Source organism: Centruroides sculpturatus, unplaced genomic scaffold, assembly GCF_000671375.1.
Source record: "Centruroides sculpturatus isolate CEXI.00-Female unplaced genomic scaffold, Cexi_2.0 scaffold178, whole genome shotgun sequence".
In the NCBI taxonomy this organism is placed as follows: Eukaryota; Metazoa; Arthropoda; class Arachnida; order Scorpiones; family Buthidae; genus Centruroides; species Centruroides sculpturatus.
In genome coordinates, this window is record NW_019384433.1 from 90,321 (window position 1) to 97,279 (window position 6,959).

The 6,959-nt window shown below is 30.3% G+C and overlaps 1 protein-coding gene across 2 annotated transcripts in view; it reads left to right on the forward strand.

Moving 5' to 3' along the window:
* LOC111619804 (ribosome biogenesis protein NOP53-like) overlaps positions 1-6,959 on the forward strand; it is a 49,673-nt gene that overhangs the window by 33,367 nt on the left and 9,347 nt on the right. The gene's annotated exons all lie outside the window — the stretch shown is intronic.

Consider the following 6,959-nt stretch of genomic DNA (forward strand, 5'->3'; position numbering starts at 1 on the left):
GTTTCTCTTCTATTTTTAAGTTTCTAAGGTGAATGGTGAGGAAACCTTCGTCCTAACAAAACATAAGCCCCAAACAAAAATATAATAAAAAGCGTAAATAAAAATAACGCTCGGACTTGGTTCCTTACAAACTTTTTACATGTTTATTAAATAAGTATCCATCCTTTTAGTTTTTTAAATATGATATTTTGTGTCAGGAGCAAGCAAGTTTTCAACCTGACCAATCTTGTCAAGATCAAATATTTATATTAAATGCACTGATACAGTTAAAATTGCAAAAAAAGAGAGGAAAGCTCTATGCTGTTTCTGTGAACTTTCGATCTGCCTTTGATACTGTCAATCATAAAGTTTTGTGGGCTCTATGAGAAAGAACGGGTTAAATAAACAGTTTCTTGGTCTTGTGATTGATATATATTCTAAAGCCGCTGCAAAAGTGAAAATATTATCTGAAACAAATGATTCATTTGGTGTCAGCATTGGAGTTTTGTAGGGTGAGATTTTGAGCCCACTGTTTTTTAATTTGTATGTCAATGGTCTCATAGTTCAACTTACTAAATCTGGTTTACCCGAGAATTCTCTCTCTGATCAAGTTGAGATACATGCACTAATGCCGATGACACTAATTTTGGCTGACTCTGCACTAATGCTACAAAAGAAAATTGTAATTTTAGAGGAATTTTGCTGTGACTACGGGTTAACCGTAAATGTTTCAAAAACAAAGATAATGGTATTCAAGAAGGGAGGTCGAATGTCATCTAGAGAAAGGTGGTTTCTGAACAACCAACCTTTACAAGTTGCTTTAAATTACGTATACTTGGGAGTTTTATTTTTGTCTTCTGGACAATTCTTACTGGCTGATAAGTATGCGTAAAGCTGAAATGGCATTGGGTTCTATGTGGCCTATTTTCTCAAGAGCAAAAATTAACTCTGCTTCTACTTATATGAAATGATTTTGTTCAATGATTTCATCTGTATTACTCTATGCAGCTCCTATATGGGCAATCACTTATTATGATAAACTGGAAATTGTCCTTGCTTTATATTTTAGAAAAATTTTCATTTTATACAACAAAATTCCAGCGTACATGTTGCGATTGGAGTTTCTAGGATATCAGTAATTACAATAAAAGTAATAATTTTATTTTGGATATGTCTCTTAAAATTAGACAATAAAAGCTACGTTAAACTAGCATATGATAAACTTTACAGATTGTGTTCAACGACAAAGGATTGCACATACAATTGGGCGTCAGCATTGCAAATCTGTTGGATCGACTTGATTTTTCCTTTCTATGGCTATCTTGGGATCCTCATTTGATTCGAATGTTGTCAGCCATTCGTTATAAAACTGTGCTGTGAACAAAGTATACAAGAAGATTGGTCTCTGTTAGGAAAGAATAAGCACTATCAATTATATTGCAGCATTAAAACGATGTTCATGTGTGAAGATTATTTGTTTATGGACATAAATTATTATGTTGAACACAACATAATAATCTTTCATTTGAGATGCAGTCAAAATTATATCGTAACATATAACAGCAGACTAACAATAGATCCTGAAAAAATATGTAGTAACTGTACTATGCAAGTATATGAAACTCGGGAACACGTATTTCTTCATCGTATAAAATTTAGAGATAGTAGGAACAAGTATTTAATAAGGTTTAAGTCTTGGAAAGATATTATTAATACATTGCACTTTATAAAAACTGATTATTACTCAATATTTTACTTTGTGTTATTTTGCACTAAATTATTAACTTGCTAAATATTATATTATATCACTATTGATTTTATTTTTGTAACAAATTACCCCTTGTAATGAACTAAGGTTCATACAATAAAGAATTGATTGATTGATTAATCTAATTCTTAAGTTGCTCTGGTGTCTTAAATTTGTTAAGGCACTGTTATTTTGTCAATAAGACTATATGAATTTGAATCCTATTTACACAGATGTTTGTATTTGTCAAGTTTTAATAGTTCATTCTTTGGGATAGAACATTACTTATCATGGAATTAATCTTATCAAAATTAAAATATATATTCAAAATTTCAGATGAAAATTGTTAAGATATAGTTATAACAAGTATGATTTATTTCAGGTGTGTTAAACTCATTTAAACAACGGGCCATTAATGCGGCTGGTAAGATTCACGCGGGCTGCATCACACTTACAAATTTTCTTAAAATTATAATTTGAAGCGAGAATGCAGGAATATAGATAGGGCAATTAAAACACATTATGTAGTTCAGTGAATTCAACTCAACAATATATAATTGCTATAGTATTGCTTTTATTTAATGTACATATTTATAAAACTAAAGTTAATTGTTTTCATCAGAAACTTGCCAGTGCTATCTTCCTCCTCCTAGTTTTCCAATATCTGGATTCAAAGACTGAGAACAAACAATCTACATTATGGCAGATAGATCGTCTTGATCTGTAAGCCGCATGCAGCTCATGTGCCGCCGAATTTATTTTAAACTTCAGAAAAGATAATTTACATAAGCTGAAGAAATATAGTTTATATAAAATGAAATACTAATGATAATTATACATTTATTAACATATATTGATTTATATTTAAATATAGAATTTTTATTTTATGCTTATAATTGATTATCTGTCAGTTATTGATTTTTATCTTGTTTCAGAACTAGAAATTTTAAAATTTTTAACGTTTTATCTTATTTTTTAAATGGAATTTGATTATCAAGCAATGTATTAAAAATGAATTATTATAGCTACATTTATAATCATTGCTATTTCATATTTGTTAAATTGTTATTTTTAATGAATTAGCACATTCCGAATTATTAAAAATAAACTTTTTCTGGTCGTGCACATTATAATGTTTAAGGCAAACACGATTGTTTGCCTTAATACGTGATGAACGGAAATCACAAATAAAATATTATCAAACACATTTGATATTATTTTATTTAAGTGAAATAAAATTAAATTGTATTAATAAATTAATTTAATTAAAGTCGCACCTCGTCCTATATGCGAGTAAATACGGTATATTATTGTTAACAATAATATACCGTATTTACCGTATTTCGATTTTGCAATAATAATTATGATGATGATGCAGTAAAAGGATTGTTTAAAAATGTAATAACTTGCAGTAAATTATATATAATAGACTACAAACAGTGAATTATCCATTAAAAATTTTAGCCTCGATTACTAATAATTCTAAGTCGAGATGCATATAATATTCCAATGTATATTCGACTGTAAGATTTAGCAAGTTTTATAGTGGCAATGGCCGATCTTTCGTAACTCCAAATTTTGAATCAAATATTAATTTGCGTAATTTTAAAAAAATGAAGTAAAATTTGTCAGCACTTTTGTTGTTCAACTTTTTTGAAAATCTTTCATTGGTTATGTAAAAAAAAATGACTAATTGTAACAATGTGATATTCTTTTGGATTTTATTCAACATATGAAAATTTTTATTTTTAATTCAAATTTTTAATAAGTTGTGTATATATTTATTTTTTGCCTTTATGTTTTTAGTTGTTAAAGTTTCCACTATGTGCTTAATAATAATATCACACTGCAAATGTAATGTTTCTTAGTAACGTTATTTCATCTCATCTCTGCGATACTTGTAAAATAAGTTATTTTTACTTTGCGGATTTATATCTTGCCACATATATGAGGAAGAGTCAAAAAGTAAGTTGCACTCATGCCAAAAATATAATACAAGTATGAAACGTAGGGGTTAAAAATATTTATTCATGTAAATGTGCAATTCAAGTACAAGATTTTACAAATACGTGAGCCGTTCACAGCCCGGCACACGTATTTGTAAAATCTAAGTGACTCGTACATCACGGAATTCATATAAAACGGAATTATCAACAGTGTTATAGGGGAGGTCGACTGTATTCAAAAGGTTCTTTTTCGTGGGGCCAAACACATGAAAATCACAAGATGCAAGGTCTGAATTGTAGGGAGGATGTTTCCGTACAGTCCATTTGAATTTTTCCAGCATGCTGAATGAGGTGTTGCTTTTGACAATTTTTCTGGCTGGTGATCTTTAATTGCTTTTGTCAGCCTCTTTGGGGTTGAAATTTCGATGCCCAATTGCATTCTTTTGGTGGTGATATGTCGATTGCAGCAAGTGCTTTATTAATATCCTTCACGATGGAATTCATTTGATTTCTTGGCATATTTTTCAAGGCTGGCAGTCTAAGTCTCTCAGCTGATCACTGCATATGATTTAGTATTTTTTCTTGAGTTCTTGAACTATTTCAGAGCAGTACCTGTTCTTGTTTGCCTTGCTGGTCCAAATCATCTACTTGAGCCGTCTCTTCTATTCTGGTATTTGGTATTTCCAGATACCAAATACCAGAGTAGAAGAATTTTCCTCTCTTCTGTTGTTATTTTCTGATATTTTTCCTTTTACAAGATTGTTCTATCTCTTCTAATTCCCACTTCATTAAACACTATGTTTCAAATGATAAATTGTCTTTGGTCTGTTAATCTCTGTTTAGTAATTTCTGAGTCTGTGTATTTAACTTTCTACAGTTTGTACATTTCGATGGTTCTGAATTATAACAAGCCATTACTACTCGATTTTCTGATGTTTCTTCTTTTGAGTTTCTTCTGATAACCCTGCAGTGCTGTGCCCCGGTTGATCAGCATCATCATCAGCAACTATGTCCTGTTGCCCACTTGTCAATGGATGCCCAGGGACACTAACATCCATCGCAATCCTTACTGACCTGGGCGATGACCAATCCGGTATGGGTTTCTTTTTTTCTCTTTGGCGTCACCGTGTAGATGGGTTGGCATGATAGTTGGTGCCATTTAGTCAGTCTCCTCTGAGACTGTCTGGCTTGGGTGACCCTATTGGTAGTGTACACTACTGCCAGCAAAGCTCCCAGCTTCTCTGGAGCATGCAGCCCCCTCACCACAACCAAGCAGCACCATTGAGAGTTATTATTAATTATTCCAATCCATTCCATTAATAATCCTTAATTCCATTTATTTTGTTAGAAAACTTGGCTTGAAGAAATGTCTCAAGGTTTGAAAACAGAAAATACCGGAGACGACGACGAAGAGAATGACGAAGTGGGTGCAATTTCGTGTAATCCGCCAGTTCGTTTTGATGATAAAAAGTCCAAACAAAAGAGAAGGAGAGAGAAAGAAATGAAAGAAAAGGTATAATTTTATTCTATTCTAACTTCATCGTAATAAGAATACATTCTTGTTACAGGGAATTTAACGTACAAAAAATTTAAAGCATATAAACATGTATTTTTAAATTTAAAAATACAACAATGGTTTTCTGTTATAATTCTTTTAAATAAATACAATTATTATTAGATTTAATTTATGGATAGTGTTCTATGTCACAATAAATGATGTTATTAATGCCACTAAAATAACTTTAGGATTTATCACGTACACTAATTAAAAGCTATTTCATCATCAAATTTTAATTGATGAACTTTTAAAATGTATAGTATCTATGTTTGTAATTTAAACGAGATTAAAGCTTTTATGAAAAATATTAAGGAAATAAAACGACATTTTTAATATTAATAAATTAAATTTACAGTTAAAAGAAAAGAAAAAAAGAAAATTAGAAAATAAAAGAATAAATGAAATATATAGGTAAGTATAGCCAGTTTTTTTACATTAATTATTATTTTTTTCTATGAATAAAATCAAATATTACGATTTGAAGATTTTTAAATTTGGAAATAAAAATACGAAATGTAGTAAGCATCGTAAAATGGTTGGTTGATGAGAAATTTTTATAAAATAGAAAAAAAATCGGTATTTAGAAATGTAGAATAATTTGAGATTGAATTATAGAACTTTTGTATCAAACATTTTTGAAATTATTTTACTTTAGAAGATATTATTTAAAATTCCTCTCTACAAACAACACTTTTAGATCTAAAAATAGGTCCATATTGTGATAGATTATAAAAATGTTTATATTTTAAGTGCATTATAATCATATTTACAATAAAGTCTAAATAATTTACAAAACATATCAAGCTTTTTTAATTTACCATACGTCGTATTATATCTGGAAATGTATAATTATACAATTATATTTTTTGATGTTTATTTTGTATCTTGGATTCTATTTTTACTTTTGTGGCTGTTATGTATACAGAACACCGTAAAATATGGGAATCGTATCAAATTTGACCTTCCGAGGTTTTTGCAAATCTCAAAGTTTTGGGACCTCCTCAATTCAAAAAAGCCGAAACAAAAATTCCATGGATGTGTGTGTATTGACCTCTATTTTGCTTAATATCTCAGGATGAAGTAGAGATTAAGTAACAAAATTTGGCATGGTGGCTTTATATGTGGGTTATTGATGCTATTAAATGTTGGTGGTTAAAGGTCGAGAGAGTGGGGAGATAAAGGGAATCGCACATATCTCCTGTAGGGTCTGACTTAACAATGATTTTACTCATTAATGTTTATACTTTTTTATAAAACTTGTCCCTCTCCTCAGAAGTAAGCTTTCTGCCATTTTATAGTAATTAAGTTATATTGTAATTAAAATTATAAAAGTTATTTTCTAAATAAGATGTCGTAATAGCCGAGAGTCACGCAACTCGTTGCTGAATTTTTAAGTTAAACGAATTTCAAAATAAAAACTTATTGGTTTGTATCTAGTGCTTAAGCTTGAAAAAGTTTTAATTTAATATATACCGTGTTTCCCCGAAAATAAGACATCCGCAGAAAATAAGACCTAGCACAGATTTTGCTGAATTGCGAAATATAAGACCTCCCCCTGAAAGTAAGACCTAGAGAAGTTTTTTTTAGTCGTAACGGTCATCGACAGATGGTTGAAAGTGGCCGTTGGCTTTTTGAAAGTACAGCCACTGATTGGTCAGCAGACAATTACGCCACAGGGCATGATTTGCATAAGACTATGGCTTGGGAATCACAGATTTGCATAACGTTA